This window comes from Pinus tabuliformis, chromosome Q (assembly GCF_031772625.1).
Source record: "Pinus tabuliformis cultivar Carrire ecotype Pingquan chromosome Q, CPIR1, whole genome shotgun sequence".
NCBI classification, from domain to species: domain Eukaryota; kingdom Viridiplantae; phylum Streptophyta; class Pinopsida; order Pinales; family Pinaceae; genus Pinus; species Pinus tabuliformis.
The window spans coordinates 482355833-482374976 of NC_142296.1; the positions used below are offsets into that span (position 1 = coordinate 482355833).

The 19144-nt window shown below is 32.5% G+C and overlaps 1 pseudogene; it reads left to right on the forward strand.

The window, feature by feature from the left end:
• The window catches only part of LOC149220274 (purple acid phosphatase 22-like), a 56683-nt pseudogene extending 38888 nt beyond the window's left edge, over positions 1-17795 (forward strand).
• The last annotated feature ends 1349 nt before the right edge of the window (positions 17796-19144 follow it).

The following is a 19144-nucleotide window of genomic DNA, read 5'->3' on the forward strand; positions in this document are numbered from 1 at the left end:
TGATTAAGGTATTGAGAAGCAAAACAATTGTCTTTATTGAGGAAAGGAATGAGAAATACAAATTTGTTCATATAGACATTCTTGCAACGTAACAAGAAAGAAGGGTTTTGCAAAACATTCTTCCATTTCTTACAAATAGTGTGAAACTTTATCACAACCTATAAAGGGAGCCACAGGAAAAAAAAATTCAAGAACTTCGAATGGAAGACAACTCCAAATAGCTGGATCCATGATCAAACAATGAAATCACTTAACAGTAAAAAGAAAACACATTTGATATAAAAAAACAATTTAATGTTGAACAAAATTAAAATTAACATAAATACCTAATTTACCATTTACACATACCAAAAAACTTCACATATACACATTGTATAAAGTCAAATGAGCGACCATAACATTATTATGACATCGAACACAATTCGACAATTTTTTAAACCTAATATCTATAATCCAAAATTATTAATGTTAGTAAACCTATAATTATGTTTATATTAAGGTCTATGTTTAATATTGATGCTATAATGTTTCTACAAATATATTTATAATATCAAATAAGAACAACTCATTAGGTAGGTTGCCATGAAGGACAACACCTAATTCATAATGCCAATAAAAAATTGTCTAGAAAACACCACGTTATCTTTTTTCTGGACTACACAATTTTCCATTGTGTTAAGGATAAAAGATGTTAATGGTCATGTAAGAGTGAAATATTAACTAATAAAAAATAGTTGGGGAACAACTTGGTTTTTTTCTAGATTCAAGATCACATGGCTACTTGTTTTGTATAATAGTGAATTTATTTTAGTTATATGTTTTAATTATGTATGTAATGTGAATCATAATGAACTATTGTCAATTGTGATTAGGTGTAATAACCACCTAAATAAGGAGTAGTCTTTAAGGTGTAATAGCCACCTAAATAATTTTTGGCTGAAATTTGACAATTTTTTGTTGACTCAATCATAATGAATCCAAAAATATAAAATTAAAATTATATTACTAAATTTCTAAGACAACATATTATTACATATTAATTTTTTTCATATTTAGAATTAATCTAAAATCATTTTACTTATTTATTAATAAAACAATAGATTGTTAATATCATACGATAGTCCTTCTAATGGACTGCATTAATATCACAACTTAATCATTCTAGTGTACTATATTAATATCTACATGATTATGATTATGTGGTATATGGAGGTTAAATTAATAAATATTAAGAAATTCAAATATGAAAATGTAGTATGTTTTAAGTTTGTGAGATTTTTCAACATAATTTTATATATTTATAACTTTTTTTTAATTATTTGAACTTCTTAATATTTATTAAGTTAGTATTTCTTATTTAGTAATGTAATTTTTAATCATACAGTAATCATAATAATTATAATTTAAATGTTCTTAACCATTAAAAAAATGTGTTTCTAAAACAATTAATTATATATGTCTCCAATGTTTTTAAAAAATAATGATATATGTTGATCTTAATCTTAAAACTGAATTATTATTTTTATTTTATTTATTTATAAATATTTTTAATGGGTTGTCTAAAACCTAGAGGTTTAGGAATTTTTGGTTGGAATTTGACAATTTTTTGTCGACTCAATCTTAATTTTTATTGTTTAAAATGGGTCTTTGAGTGCATATACTTTGATTGTGAAGAGTTTACAACTCAAATTTACTTGTAATTCCAAAAAGTCTTTGCCACATTATACATAATAGAAAAATCTAACAACACATGAATTTAAACATATATTAAGTAAGGTATTTAAACTTTATTAAAAAAAATTGAATTTATTTATTTATTTATTTATTTAATCTATTCTTATACATATTTTTATTATACAATGTTTTTTTTGTAATTATAATTTATGCAACAATTAAAAAAAAAAGTTACACCAAGAGATTTAATATAACTTTTTATAATGTAATTTTATAAGATCCATATCTTATTTTGCTAACATATTATAATATTTACGTAGTATAATGAGAAGAGTTTTTTCATTATTCTCTTATATAATTATATAATTCTATTTTTTTCAAAAAAGTTAAAAAAAAAATGTTTAAACAATTCTCAATAACATATTAAATATATTAAATTATTTAAATTAATACATTCAAGCTAAACACATATACATTATCCAAATTCCTATCATATTAATAACAACCAATTGCATTTAAAACCCATATTACGCATATACATTATCCAAATACATATAATATTAATAACAACCAATTACATTTAAAATCTATATTTGTTTATTAGTCAATGAAATTTTTATTCAACAATACACATGTAAATATTCATAGTTATACCTCACACCCTTTTATTCAATCCAACAAAATCTCCTCACTCGAGCAACCACACACACACATAAGATTTGACTTTATCAATTAGCACGAAACTTGGATTTCGTTATGCACAGGATTATGATTATGGGGTATATGGAGGTTAAATTAATAAATATTGGGAAATTTGAATAATAAAAAATGTAGCCTATTTTAAGTTTGTGAGATTTTTCAACATAATTTTATATATTTATAATTTTATTTATTTATTTGAATTTCTTAATTTTTATTAAGATAGTGTTTCCTATTTAATAATGTAATTTTTAATCATACAATAATCATAATAATTGTAATTTAAATGTTATTAACCATTAAGAAAATGTGTTTCCCAAACAATTAATTCTATGTGTCTTTATTGTCTTAAAAAAATAATGATATATAGGTTGATCTTAATCTTAAAACTGTATTATTATCTTTATTTTATATATTTATAAATATTTTTAATGGGTTGTCTGAAACCTAGATGAATTGGAAGTTTTAGTTGGAACTTTACAATTTTTTGTTGAGTCAATCATAATGAATCCATAAATATCAAATTAAAATTATATTATTAAATTTCTAAAACAACACATTCTTATATTAATTTTTTTCATATTTAAAATTAATCTAAAATCATTTTACTTATTTATTAATAAAACAATAGATTGTTATATCATAAGATAATCCTTGTAATGTAATGCATTAATACCACAACTTAATCATTGTAATGGACTACATTAATATCTACATGAATATGATTATGTGGTATATGGAGGTTAAATGAATAAATATTAGGAAATTTAATGCTACTTATGTTAAATTTCCCAATTCACAACACATTTAATATATTTGTCCATGCACTCCTTTCATATCCATCCACCAAATTTGATATATTCCTCCAATCCATTACAATTAAATGCAACAACAAAATGTGTTTGGATATAATCTATAAGCACACTTTAATATCCATCCACCAAATTTGATATATTCCTCCAATCCACTACAATTAAATGCAACAACAAAATGTATTTGGATATAATCTATAAGCACACTTTAATTAGATGTTAGCCTTTGTATTGGTTTTAATGTTTCCCTTCAAATGACTTCTTAATGCTACCTTTCTATGGTTTTCAACCCACTTTATTATGATGTAATCACCAAATATTCTCTTCAAGATATTGTTATCTTATATATTCACTAGAACACACTGCTTTAATATACTATCCCTTCATTAATATATCATCCCAATGCAATGCTTTGCTTGAAGTGCTTTTCTTGCAATTCCTTTTCAGTGTAACTGTTGGGAGCAAGATCCCCCAAGGGCAATTTTGGGGTTAAAATCCCATGTTTGAGTTAAATTTTGTAATAAAATGGTCAAGTCTCCACATTATGTGGTCACGGAGCACGAATGTGTTATATGTCATAAAGGGTAGTCTGCCCTTATTTTTGTAAAGAAAAGTCGGTTGTAAGAGTTATACCTGTGGTCCACAGACCATGGGATTGTATAAAAAGAGCTAAGCTCTAAGTAGTTTTAGAGACATGGAATTATGAATAATGTAAGAGAGTCATAGCTCTGAAGTAAGAAGTCTAAATCTTGTGTTGTAGTGTAGGTAGAGGCTCTGCAGCTGAGTGTGCAGAGGCCTAGGGTAGAAGTCCATAATAGAGTGCACAGACCCCTGCAGCTATGTGCGCAGGGTGGGCAGAGTTTATAAATCCTTGGAAGATATTAATAAGGAAATTTATTCTGCAATTTTTGTGTCTTTGTTCTATTATTGCATCTTGATATGTTATGTATGAATTTCCTTTATTATGCTTATGTGAGAATCCAGGGCTAATCTTCGACGGCAAGGGTGGTGAGTAGGCTCTAGCAGAGTCAATGAAGAACAATTCAAGTTGGTGAAGAAGTCACGCGGGTGCACAATCTCTAGCATCTATGACCTTGCTATGAAGGTAGCAATGTAGATCCTTGCAAGGAAGGTGATGCGGAAGTGTCACATTGACGAGGTGCTGGTGCCTATCATCGCGCTCGCACAACAGTGTGCGGAAGGAGTCTAGTTTAACTGGTCAGACTACCTTCGCAGAGAGTTCCTGCTGAACTGTCGTGAAGCACAAGAGCAAAGCAAGACATTCCACTATGCATGGCTCTTGCTGTCGATTGTGTTGGTAGCCTAGGAGCTACCAAAGGATAGCTAGTTCCCTTCAGTCGCACTAGGCCTCCTTGCAACAACGAAGTATGCTTCTCTGTGAGCCACCAAGGATGCTCAACGACTTCAGGACAAAAAGATCTTCTGGATTTTGATGGAGATGAATATCAAGATGGCCATCAATCATAAGCCACGATTGTCACCCACGGTGTATGATAACCTACAGATCTATGCCGAGTTCAAAGACAATTTCCATTGAGCCTCCATCAGGGCATCGAATGACCCTATGCAAAAGTGGTACAACTTACCGTATCTGGCCATTGATGATGCCATCGATGTGGTGCTTGATCATGGCTGATGGAGTGGCACACTACCACGGACTTGGTGGTGGGTAGAAGCAAGTTCGTCATGCAAAAGAAGAAGGAGGAGGCCAAGCTGAAGATAACACAGCTAGTCGAGAAGAGGAAAAAGGAGGCCACTAAGAAGGCCCAAGCGGAATAGGTAGAAAAGCAGGCAGGTAAACATACAGGTGACACAGAGTAGGGCTCTGATAAAGTCGCGAGGTCGCCTTCACTTAAGACAGAAGAGGAAGACGTAGAATAGCATGACACGAACCCTCAAGAGACGTCCACTCATATTAAGTGCCCAAGAGAGCTGGAGAAGGGAGGGTCTAGAAAGAAATCCAAGGTGACCAAGACCTCGCTGGACCCTATCACATTGACGAAGGGTGACTTACATGATATCGGTGACATAGTCAGAGATGTCACCACGGAGGCCTTGCAGCAATTTGAATGGCAATAGCAGATCATACTAGGGGGTATCCAGACCGACTTGTAGGAGTTATAGACCCATGCAATGCAAGCTGGTACACTGTCTACCAGCTTGGCCATCGACACTTCAGAGGCAGTTGATATGCTACGCACGAAAGCTTCCAGTGCGATAATGCTACCAAATGGCACATTGATCGTGGAAAATGAGGTTAACAGGCCCACTGTCAGTGCCTTGAAGGGAGTTGGGTTGAACTTTGCAACTCTTTTGTGCGAAGCACTCCACCTCTTGCAGGATGGAATAATTACAGAAATGAAGGCCTGAGAGCACTATGCCCTCCAGGTGATCAGCGAACAGCGGATCAACAACGAACAATCGGCCCTATAGGGAAATTTTTCCATCAATTCTTAGACCAAGGCAACCAATCAGAGAAAGAAGATTATGCACGTCATTGAGGAGGCATGTAGAATGGTCCCAGAGTTGGCCATTATGGAGGAAGAGCCAATCGAGTTCTGCATCCGCAAATTGGCCACAGTGGTTCGCGACACTCAAACTGATATGGCACTGGTTCAGTTGGAGTTGAACTTGCAAATTTCTAAGCTACAATTGAGGGCCCAACCCTCCACACTGCTAGAAGTAGAGGAACAACGAGTGACCGTTGTCATAGACGTAATCGTGGTGGTGGAAAGTGCAGTAGCAGACTACACGCAGTTGTTCAGGCAATCATTTGAGGTCCTGACAAGCTTGTAGGAGGACCCAAATATATAGAGGCTAAAGATGGAAGTGTGCGAGCTACAATAGCGCTACGATGAAGTTAAGGGCACAGTGTGAATTGTCGTGCTGACATAGGGGAGTCCAAGCAGCTGAAGGAATAGGTGGATGCAGCGCTGCACAAGGAAGCAGTGTTGAAGGTGTGACTAATGCCCTGGCTGGAGGAGGCTTGCATAGTCACAGGAAATATTGAAGGAAAATTTGAAACTCTACAAGTTACACAACAAACGCTTCAGGCTGATAGTGTAGGAGCAGTGACCGAGAAGACAGTGGAAGATGCGAAGCAGGCGGCAGCTCAGTGCATGGTCAAGGTAGTGGTCATATAGGTCAAGCTGGAAGAGCTTCGTATAAAGATCTCTGCGCCTACCGAGTGACTTGAGGGCGAGTCACGATGTTTGTGTTGGGGGCCTGTTGGGAGTGGGCCCCCCAAGGGTAGTTTTGGGGCTAAAAGCCCATGTTTGAGTTAAATTTTGTAATAAAATGCTAAAGTATCCGCATTTGGTGGTCACAGAGTGTGAAGGTGTTATGTGTCATAAAAAGTAGTCCACTCTTAGTTTTGTAAGGAAAATTCGACTGTAAGAGTTCCACCCATGATCCGCGGACCATGGGATTGTATAAAAAGAGATAAGCTCTAAGTAGTTTTAGAGACATGGAATGATGAATAATATAAGAGAGTCATATCTCTGAAGTAAGAAGTCTAAGTCTTGGATTGTAGCATAGGTAAAGGGTCTGCAGCTGAGTGCGTAGGGCCCTAGGGTAGAAGTTTGCAGTAGAGTGCGTGAACCCTTGCAGCTATGTTTGCAGAGTGGACAAATTTTGTAAACACTTGGAAGATATTAATAAAGAAAGATATTTTTCAATTTCTGTGTCTTTGTTTTATTATTGCATCTTGATATGTTATGTATGAATTTCCTTTATTATGCTTATGTGATGCGCGAATGAATGCAACTACGTTGAATAATTGAATGCAATTACGATTATCTATTTACGGAGTGCTAACTATAATTATTTGATAAGATAAGCTAGTCACTTAGAGTAATTGGGAAATCTACACGGCATGCTGCCATAGCAACACGAAAGTACCTGAGCAGTAGGCTAGGACTACGTGAAGGTCGATCATACCATTTTGCAGAGGTATTTAAGGACAAAACAAAGGGCTCTCCATGCAATCCCTAGAGCGAAGCAACCTCCATGAAGGCAAGGATAGAGGGAATCAAACGACATCACAACCATCTCAGGGTGTAGAAACTTGGTTCTAGCATCCTCCCATACTGCTTCGGGTGAGACTTTGGTCCGCACTCTACGGGCTGATGCCGAAAGGGCCATTAGTGTAGGGATTTGTTTGGCTAATTGACGCTGAACCCGGGTCTTGTCCCCTCAAGCCAACACTAACACTCCTTAATTCTATGGAATAAATTTTAAAATTAGCTTTAAAATATTTATTGAACACATTTTGTGATTGTTTTAATATTGTCTTTGAATGGTTTCAAATACACAATTATTCAAAATATGAACAATTATTAGATTCCTAAGAAAATATGAACAATTATAACATTACAATGATTGTTAAAATAATTATGATATTTAGTGTAGTTCTCAATTTCATACAATGCTCCCTTTAAAGAACTTTGACCTTTTAAAATACGAAATCCATCCCTTTTCTTCATTGGTCCATGTAGAGTGATGCCATGGTTGCATAAGAAATCTCAAACATAATTCTTTTGGTGGGAAAATTTTAGGTTTAAATGGTATATATTTAATCATAATAATTATAATTTACAAATAAATTGATGACATTCTTTTTTCAAAGTTTATAATTTTGCAATAATGTTATTTAAAATTTCAAATACATTATTTATAATTAGATAGGTGAACTATTGTTTAATTATCTTTTATATACCTGATTTTGATTTTTTTGCATAGGTTTTAAGATAAAGCTATCCAAGAAGCTCAAAGAGATAATGTTTTTTTCTGAATTGAGAGTTGATGTTAAACTTAGAACTACTAAGGGTTGGTTGGAAGAAATTAAATGCTATATAGGAGTCAAGTAAGGGTGTCCCTTATACCTTTTTTTTTGGCATATACATTGATAAGCTAGAAGAATGTCTGGAAGATGTAGGTTGTGTTGGCCCCAATGCTATTATTCTTTTGGAAAAGAGCTATTAATACATTTCCAAGTAACTAATAATCCTCCAATTTTTTTTCTCCAAGATGAATATGACTGTTAATAATAGAAAAATTAAATTCATGATAATTAAATCCAAAAAAAACATATACTATACTTTCATATCTAAATTTTAAATTGGTAAAAAAATCTTTCATCACTATCACTATCATTATCACTATCCCTCTTATCACTCAAAATTTTTAAATAATTAATAATATACACATTATCCCTCTTATCACTGAAATTTTTTAAATAATTAAAAATATACACACTATTACCTTAAACCTTTGTTTTCTTTTAATGTTACCCTAAATAAAAATCCCTTATCATTTTTTATTAATATATTAGCTCAGCCATAAACTCAAAAATTAATTTTAAAAAATTAATTTGTCCTTCCTGTAAATTAAATTTTCTAACAACTTAAAAACTTCATAATCATTAAATTATGATATTATATATCAATATCTACATATGCATATTCAACACATTTCTTCATTATTTTATTCCAATATCTACATATTCACAATATTTCATCATTAGTTTATCTTAATATCTAATTATATTTTATATTATAATTTATATGTTCCAAATCTACAAACTATTTTCACAAGAACCAAAATAAGTCTAATGAACTATGCACATTCCCATGGAGAGAGAAAGAGTAATTGCTATAAATTAATATTTGGAGTGTTTTAGTAGTGTGTTTAATTATTGTTTAGCTAAAGCTTTTTGGACTATTTGTATATAGTATAAAGTGATTATATTTATTGGAAAATAATATAAGAAAATATTTAATTAAATGGTGAATTTAGTAATGAGGGATTCTGGACTATTTGTATATAGTATAAAGTGATTATATTTATTGGAAAATCATATAAGAGAATATTTAATTAAACAGTGAATTTAATAATTAGGGATAAGCTTTTCAAATTTCTTTAAATGTTAAATTTTTCCTTTTAAAAATAGATGAAACAAAAATAGTTACTAAAAACATTATATATAAAGTAAATTATGGAAAAATAGTGTTATTTACCTATGTGTAAATATATGCAATTTTATGAAATCCTTTGATATGGATTTAAAGTTTAAACTAATAATTTTTAAAACATGATTCAAACTAAAATCTGTAATTGATTTTAGTTCACTAGTGATCTCAATTTTGTTTTTACAGAATGCTCCAAATTTATGCAAATTCAACATAGTGATATCAAACCCACCTTATTTAAAAGGAAAAATAAATAAATAAAATGAAATCCTGGGGCATGTATGTAGCCAATTTCCCTTTGTTTCCAAGGAAAGAGTAACTCAATAGGTGCAAAGAATATCAGGCAGCACAAACAAAATGGCTACAGCTAGAAAGAGAGGCAAAGGGTTTGAAGGTCAATATCTTCTTGCAAAGTGACTCAGCAGATGTTTTAAGAATATGCCACGTAGCTTTGGAATATATAGGAGGAGGCCTAGAAGGACTGTGTGCCAGCTGTGTGAGAATGTGGATGACGATCACAATGATTCAAACAGGGTTGAAATCTGGTCGAGGAGGTAGCCGATGGAAGATGAGGGTGCTGCAGAGAAGGTAAGGGGAAAGGCTCAACTGTACAGCCACTAGGTTGTGCCGAGTTTGAACCTGGATCCATTTGGCCATGGAGCCACACTTAGAATGTAGGAGGCGCTAGGGTTTATGGAGGCCGTAGAGAAAAAAATGGTGGCTCGACTGTGTACGCCTCTTAGGCTCCATAGACGTGCTCAATTATAAATTTCAAAATGTAAAGGGGGTGATTTGAGGCACCGCCAACTCTGTTTGTTTAATTTTTTTTTAACAAAAAGAAAATACAATAAACTTATTCTAAAAGAAAACTATGGTTCTTCCCCACATCCCCCTATCACCATCTACTTGTGCAGCTCATGATAAATGAATTTTAATTCTTGCTACTACCATTACCATTTTCAACCAAAAGGGTTCCTCCAATGCATCTTGAAGGAAACCCTGAAAAAAACTAGTTAGAGAAAAGGAAGGTTATGAAATATTGTGCACCTTTCTTAGCAGATAGAAGCCGAGAGAAGCCCCTTCAAATCATTCCAGTAATCCTTCTAGCAATAGTAATCCTTCAACAATTCCAACAACCCAAGTGCTAAGAAATGCATGCATCCACGAAGCCTTTGCTTATAATAGATGGAATGGTAATGAATAATAGGTACAATAAATATTTAATGACAATTTGAAACACTCAAGTTTCTATTATTCCTCCACGTTGTAATCCCAGATGGAGTGGCGGAGTTATTCTATTATTCCTCAAGGTTACAATCCGAGATGGAGTGGCAGCGTTATTCTATTTATTAAGAGAATGGATGGTGAAATTTTTATGAAACAATCTCAAAAAAAGATATAAAAGAAATATAAATGCCTTATAGTTCAACCTCTTCAAGGGGGAAACCTCCTTTACATTACAAAAATGAACAATTCTTGGCTGATACAAATGACAAGACCTCCTTTCTATATATATGAGTCTAAGGGGTCATAATGTAATCAAAGCCGACATAACAATAATAATGTATGGGAACAACAATAACAATAGTGGGCTTCTATGGGGCAAAATAATAACAATATGGGCACTACATGGGAACAAAAATATAATAAGGGGGTTGCACTAATAAAAATAAGGGGTTACACTAGTAGTATAGGAACCTAACATGCCCCTCTCCTTCAAAAAGTGTTGTCCTCAATGCTTGAGTAGTTATATATGCTTCTTTATAAAATTCTCGTCCTCCCATGTGGAATCTTCAGCGGGTAAGTTCTTCCACTTGATGAGATACTCTGAAATTGATCGATTTCATAGCTGTCAGGTTCTTGTTTCCATGACTGCTTTAGGTTCCAATATGATTTTTCCTTCCTCATAAAGTTCAAACAATATTGTTCGAACTAGGAGCTTGTCACTTATAAACTTCTTTAAGCACGAAACATGGAAAAATGGGGGAACTTGGGAAGATGCAAGAAGCTCCAATTTGTATTCCATAGTACTAATCTTTTGTAGTGCCTTGTAAGGACAATAGTACTTTGCTGATAATTTATTATCCTTCTTAGCTTGCTTGAGGGACATTTGTTTGTATGGTTGTATTTGTAAAAATACGTAGTCACCTATACCAAAACTTCTTTCACTGCAATGTTGATTCTTGTTGTTTCATTCGATTCCATGCCAAAGTGAGGTATCCTTTAAGAGTTGGATAACATTTTGTTGTTGAGTGTGTATCTTAACACCTTCATGAGATACAATATGACCCAAGTATTCCACCTCTTGTACTCCAAAGAAATATTTGGAGGCTTTTGCATATAATTGTTTCTCGTCCAATATTCTGAGCACTCTATCAACATGTTGAGCATGATCCTTCCAAGGCTTGTTGTAGTTTAGTATATCATCAAAAAATACTAACACAAATTTTCTAAGGAATGGTTTAAAAATGTAATTCATCAAATCTTGGAATGTAGAAGGTGCATTTGTAAGGCCAAAAGGCATGACCAAAAATTCATAATGACCCTCATGATTTCTAATTGTTGTTTTTAGAATGTCTTCAGTCTTCATTCTGATTTGATGATATCCTACATGAAGGTCCAACTTGTTGAAGTAAATTTCTCCATGTAATTCATCCAATAATTTGTCAATGAGAGGAACGAGAAATTTATCTTTAATTGTGAGCTTGTTTAGCTCTCTCTAATCCAAACACATGCACCCTGATCCATCCTTCTTGTGCACCTATACTACTGGAGCAGAGAAATAACTTGACTTGGTTGAATTATACCAGTCTCTAGCATTTCTGCAACCATACGTTCAATTTCACTCTTTTGTGCAAAGGGATATCTGTAAGGCCTGATGTTTGGAGGAACATTTCCTAGAAAATGAATAGCATGATCATGATCACAAATAGCTGGGAGGCCTTTAGGAGTCTCAAATACCTTGGAATGATTGTCCAAGATTTTTGAAGATTTGGTGAAATAGATGATTTCGACGTGGGAACATCTAGTGAACATAATTGTGCACTTACGCCATGTTTTTCTTCCTTTAGAAGATTTTCATGCCGTTAGATATGATTACGTTTCCCGGTTTCTCTGTGATACCCCTTAATTAAACTTCTTTTCCTTATAATTTTATTTTCAAGAAGAGCTCTTGAAAATTAAAAGTTAGCGTACCAAAAGATCGTAGCCATTGGACTCCTCATACAACATCAGAACTACCCATTGGAATGGAAAGCATTGGACTATTCAAAACATATTCTCCCATGGATAGCTTGATATTATGGCACTTTCAAAAGCAAATTATGGTTCTTCCATTTGCAACCATGACTTGAAACTCTCATGCTGGATATAGGAAGTAATTCAATTGCTTTGCTATCTTACAATGAATAAAATTATGGGTACTTCTTGAATCAATCAACACTATTTCCTTTTTCTTCTTGATATGTCCCTCTATCTTAATAGTTTGAGGAGTGGTAATTCCTTCCAATGCATTACAATATATGGTCAGACTCATTTCTTAATGCTCGATGTGATCTTTCATTTCTTGAACCTTTTTCTTCTCGATATGTCCTTCTATCTTGAGAGTTTGAGGAGTGGTAATTCTTGCGAATTCTTTACAAGATATGATGGGATTCATTTTTTCTTTCTCTGGGCTTTTTTCCTAGTGTATATCCTATTCTTTTGATGTTTTTTGATCCTTTCTTCCTCCTCTTCACAATCTATGTAAAATAATTTCTTCTCAGCACACGTATGACCTTTAGTATATTTGCTATCACAAATGTAACAAAGCCCTTTTTCTCTTTTTTCTTCCAATTGTTGTGGTGTAAACCTTGTAGGCTGTGGAAGGCTAAGAGAAAAAACACTTCCATATTTATAGCTGTGAGTGGTAGGATTACTTGTTTCCATAATTCTACTTTTAATTTTTGTTGCCAATGTGAGTGCCTTCTCCAATGAATCCGGTTCCCAAAGATGAACCTCATGTTGAATGGTATCCTTTAAAGTCCCTATGAAGACATCAATCCATTTCTTCTCTGGAATATCATTTACCCTTATATTCAATTTTTGGAAGTCCTCAAAGTGCTCTGCCATTGAACTCTTTTGTTTGAGATTTATCAATTGGCTAAATAAGGTGTTTCTCTTTGTATCCTCATAATGTGCTATCATTTCCTCTGTGAAAATTAACCAAGTCACAAGTGGTTTACGAGAACAAAGCTATTTATACCATAAAAATTGATTCGATTCTAAATATAAAGATGCAATATGTACCTTTTGTAATAGCTGTACATTATTTAGATCAAAATAATGTTCCATCTGTAGTATCCAATTTATCGGATCCTTGTCATCGAACTTCCTCATATTGCCTCTTCTTGATTTTAGGAGATCGATTTTGAAACGACTGTAACTATGTAATTTCAGATCTGTAAGCTCTGAAATTATGAGATACAGTAGCCCCCTGCGTCCTCTTTCCAATGCCACCAGTCTCATCAAAATTGGATTCTCCAAAAAAGGGTTATGCCAAATCTCCAAAGATGACCTTCTTATATACTTTTTTAGTAGAGCGAACTTGTACGAAGTGCCACATCTCACTGTTTTGACCTTCGAACTTGAAAACAATAAACAGAAAATTACCATCTATCCTCTTTTTGTAGCTTCTTACTAAATTTAAATCTGATGCTTAGAGAAAAAGTTATCATTATTTTCCCCAGGTCACCAATTTGGGATGTAATTTGGGATCCTGCAGAAACCCTAAATGTCTTGGATTGTATCTCCGACAATATAGCGAAACAAGATCTGAAATTCGGGCCCAAGCTTCGACACTATTTCGGCTCAAATGGGTTTTAATTTCAGAATCTTAACTTTTGTAGAAAACAAATTATAGCAAAAATTCCATGATGACCTATTTGAGATGGAATTCTAGAGTTTGCAAAAACCCTAACTTCCTCAAATCATATCTCTGAAAATATAGCGAGACAAGATCTAAAATTCATACCTGAGGTTCAGAACGATTTCGGCTCAAACGAGTTTTTTTTTTTACCTTTCGAAATATTGCAGAAAAAGAGATATAGATAAAATTCCACGATGACCTGTTTGGAGTAGCAAAACCCTGGAATCCGAAGCTTTGATACCAAATGTTAGGAAACCAGTTCACAAAAAGATAGTAAAGAAATATAAACACCTTAAAATTCATCCTTTTCGAGGGGGAAACCTCATTTACATTACACAAATGAACAATTCTTGGATGATACAAATGACACGACCTCCTTTCTATATATAGGAGTCTAAAGGGTCATAATGTAATCAGAGCCGACATAACAATAATAATGTAAGGGCACAAAATTAACATTAGTGGGCTTCTATGGGTCACAATAATAACAATATGGACACTACATGGGCACAACAATATAATAAGGGGGTTTGACATATAAAAATAAGGGGTTACACTAGTAGTATAGGGACCTAACATAAATTGATGGACAAGTTAATGAAACTACATACACCTGTTCTTTGGAGTTATTATTAATAGCGAGAAATGGCAAAATTGATGTACAATTTAATGAAACTCCTAAAAACTATTTTTTCGAATTGGATAAAAATCACCAATGGTTTGAAACAGATGATCATCTTATTCAGTGATAGCTAAATCCAATAAAAAACATATACAATACTTTCATATCTAAATTTTAAATTGGTAGAAAAATCTTTCATCACTATCACTATCCCTCTTATCACTCAAAATTTTTAAATAAATAATAATATACACAGTATCGCTCTTATCAGTGAAATTTTTTAAATAATTACAAATATACACACTATTAACTTTAACGTTTTCTTTATTTTAGTCTTACCCTAAATAAAAATCCCTTATCATTTTTTATTAATATATTAGTTCATCCATAAACTCAAAAATTAATTTAAAAGTTTAATTTGTCCTTCCTTTAAGTTAAATTTCTAACAACTTAAAAACTTCATAATTATTAAATTATGATATATTGACATCTCATTATATATCAATATCTACATTTGCATATTCAACACATTTCTTCATTATTTTATTCCAATATCTACATATTCACAATATTTCATCATTAGTTTATCTCAATATCTAATTATATTTTATATTATATTTGAAGTAATTTTATAATTACATAATTTATATGCTCCAAATCTACAGATTATTTTCACAAGAACGATTCAGAATAAGTCTAATGAACTATGCAGATTCCCATGGAGAGAGAAAGAGTAATTGCTATAAATTAATATTTGGAGTGTTTTAATAGTGTATCTAATTATTGTTTATCTAAAGCTTTCTCGACTATTTGTATATAGTATAAAGTGATTATATTTATTGGAAAATAATATAAGATAATATTTAATTAAATGGTGAATTTAGTAATGAGGGATTCTAGACTATTTGTATATAGTATAAAATGATTATATTTATTGGAAAATAATATAAGAGAATATTTAATTAAATGGTGAATTTAATAATTAGGGATAAGCTTTTCAAATTTCTTTAAATGTTAAATTTTTCCTTTTAAACATAGATGAAACAAAAAATAGTTACTAAAAACATTATATATAAAGTAAATTATGGAAAAATAGTGAAATTTACCTATGTGTAAATATATGCAATTTTATGAAATCTTTTGATATGGATAAAGAAAGAATGCTTTCAAGATAGGTACAAAAATATACAATAAGATAGCTTGTAATAGTTGGTACAATCAAAAATATAAATCAACACAAAAGAAATTATTAAATGTCAATTGAAATGAGGAGATTCATAAACTGTGTGAATGCCAAAAAAATTAATCATATTGGAAATAATCTTTCTTAAAAAAAAATACAAATTAATTGGCATTGTAACTTTTCATCCTAAAAGAATGTGAATATAGTTACATTCACAAAGTTTATTGCTAGGGATAAAATTAAAGATTAAATGATAACATATGTTTTCTAGCTTAATATGAAAGAGATTAAGGAAAATTTCTCCTTTCTAACTAGATGTATAATAGGTTATTTTACAAGGCAATTTAAAGAATCATTAAACATCTTGTTAAGCGAAAAGGTAGTTTACCTTCCTAAATTCATTATTAACTTATAGACACCTGTTATTTAGAATTGGACACATGTTACCAATGGTTTCAAATGGATGATTATTTTATTTGGAAATACACCTTTCCACTACTATGCCAAGTGTATGTGTAAGGTGTGTGTTACATTTTGTAGTATTCCCATTATGGTTAATCCTAATAGGTGTCAATTAACAAATGGCATGGTAAATTTTTAATGAAGCTTTGTAAGAACTTAATTTAAACAAGGTTTAATTATGCGATTTAGATATGCAAGGAAGTTAGTGGTGTGAATTCAGTCCATTGATATTGTGGCAACGACAGGAATATACTCGCATCTATGAATTCAATCCATTGATATTATGGCAACGACAAGAATATACTGGCATTTTTAAATTTAAACAGTTTGATCATTTTTTTAATTAAAAAAATTATTAAAGTGCCCCGACACCTATCGGCCTAATTACCATATAAACACTCAATTATATAAAAAATTAAAAAAATGATTAAAGTGCCCAATTCAATTCCAATAGGAGGGACGTCTATCAGCCTAATTACCATATAAACACTCAATTATATAACTAGCCGGCAATTTTTCGCATTGAATGCTAATAAATATAGCAGACCACACCCTCCTGCTGGTGTGGATCTCGTTTTTAGATTCATTCTAAAGTAACATGTCTATAGAATGTTGTTTATTAGTTAGAGGTGGGAGTTTAGTTTTGATAAGTTTTATGGTCCAATTTTGAATAATATTTTGTATCAGTTGAAAACTGGTCTAACCACAATTTTTTTGGGTGAATTTTTTTTTTTCTTCTTCTTAAATTAGAATGACATATGGTGAGTGAACACTTTCGCTCTGATCCATGCACCCTGGTATAACAAAATACCGATCATCAAGGCGAGGGTGGTGACATGAAGGATGCACTTGAACAACTACTTCATGACGCAAAAGTCCGCATTGTTTTCGCTGGCCTGTTGATGCTTATGAACGCTTTGTATGCCACCATCACAAATTCCTTCCAATTTCCTCCACAAGTATTTAGTTTTATGATACCCTAATTGTCTGATCATATGCTAACAATGAGTTGGATGTTTCAGACGCGGGTATTTGGTAACCAAGCCAACCCATGTGGATTTGTGCATATCACTATAGGAGACAGAGGGAATCGGGAAGGCCTTGCTCCAGAGTATTCGCTTTTTAATTTAGATTAACATTGAATTGGAAGTATATAGAGCTTGGCAAAATCAATAATTAATTATCGGCCTAGCTTTTCAATTGAATAGGAAAAGAATAATCGCTGAGGGAAGAAACTAATTAATTATTCTTGTGAAATGAGAACAGTTACTTGGATCCGGAATCTCCTTTGTCATTATTTCGTGAAGTAAATTTTGGACACGGTGAATTTGTGATAGACAACGCAATGCATGCACATTGGGCATGGCACAGTAACCAGGATGACCAGCCAGTTGTTGCCAATGAGGTTTGGATTAATAGCCTTGCTAGTGTTTCTAACCATTGTTGAGAAGCAGATATTTGGTGTTCATCTTCTTAAAGGAATGCAATAGAAAATGAGAGGAAAGTTGATCTCGAAAATACAGCATTTGAGACGAGATAAACGTTTTGGAAATTTTGTGAAGGAATCTATTTATATCTATGTATGAATAGATCGTTTTATCGAAGACTTATAATAAGGAATCTCTTATCTGTTTTCCTTTTTGGGGCCAGCTCCAAGGGTGTTTTAACCCTGTTCTTGCTATCCTCATGTGAAAATATGTAATAAAATAGGTAATAAATGTGTGTCTTTCTCTTAAATGTAACCAGAGTAGTTTAGTTATGGGATGCTTTTGGATGCTGCTTTTTTTCGCAAAGTGCATGGGCACAACACACATGTATGAGGGGTCAAATGAGGTCGGTAAAATGCTTACAGGTGCATACACCCATTGTACCAGTTGATAGGTCATGCGGAATGAAGATTGCATTGGCAAATGGTTGTATGTACGATTAAGGAAGGTTGGCATGATTAGGATGGAATTTGACGAGAAAATCGCTCATTATATGGTGATTTGTCTGTAAAATATATAATTAAAAAAAAAGAAATTTGAAACCGGTAAATATATATAATTAAAAAAATAAGAAATTTGAAACTGGTAAGAGAAATATGAAAAGTATGATAAGTGAGTCTAAATGAATATGTTTTGAAATTCCAACTTTTCTACATGGATAATTGGAAATAGAAATGCACACATATAAGTGGAAAAGTCAATTCATTCCAAACATGTAATGGCATGACCCTCTGCACACGTATTTATGGCAACAAGTCATATCTCAACATTTCATATTTTATGAAAGTGCAAGGCATGGAAGGTGTGCATAATCTATATTGAGACACGACATAATTTGGTCCAAGCCAGAGCACACAAGTTTAGCGAGTCATGTGAATCCAAGGGCGCGGAGGAACCAAAGAAATTCCATGGATTTGGTGTATGGTTGAACTGGTGAATACGAAAATTTGGAATGAAATTTTGGGATTAGGTGTTGTCAATTAGGTCTTCTTAAGTTTGTTCTATTGGGCTCCATGAAGGAAGGCTATAATGGAGAGTCATGCCATGGGCATAGTATGGAACGAACTAAGGGAGTTCCACTCAGAATTTTTGGACCATCACAGTTAGGTTATGGCTAAGATAGTATGATTCCAACCGTATGATTGAAAATGATTATTTTTGGGACAAACATAGTTGGGTGATCGCTAATGTTAGTATGATTCCAATTGCAGGATTGAAAATGATTTTCTTTTTTTTTAAATCAAAGATTTCAGATGTTAATATATTTTCACATTTTTTCTTAAATTTAAATAAAGTTTTAATTTTTTTA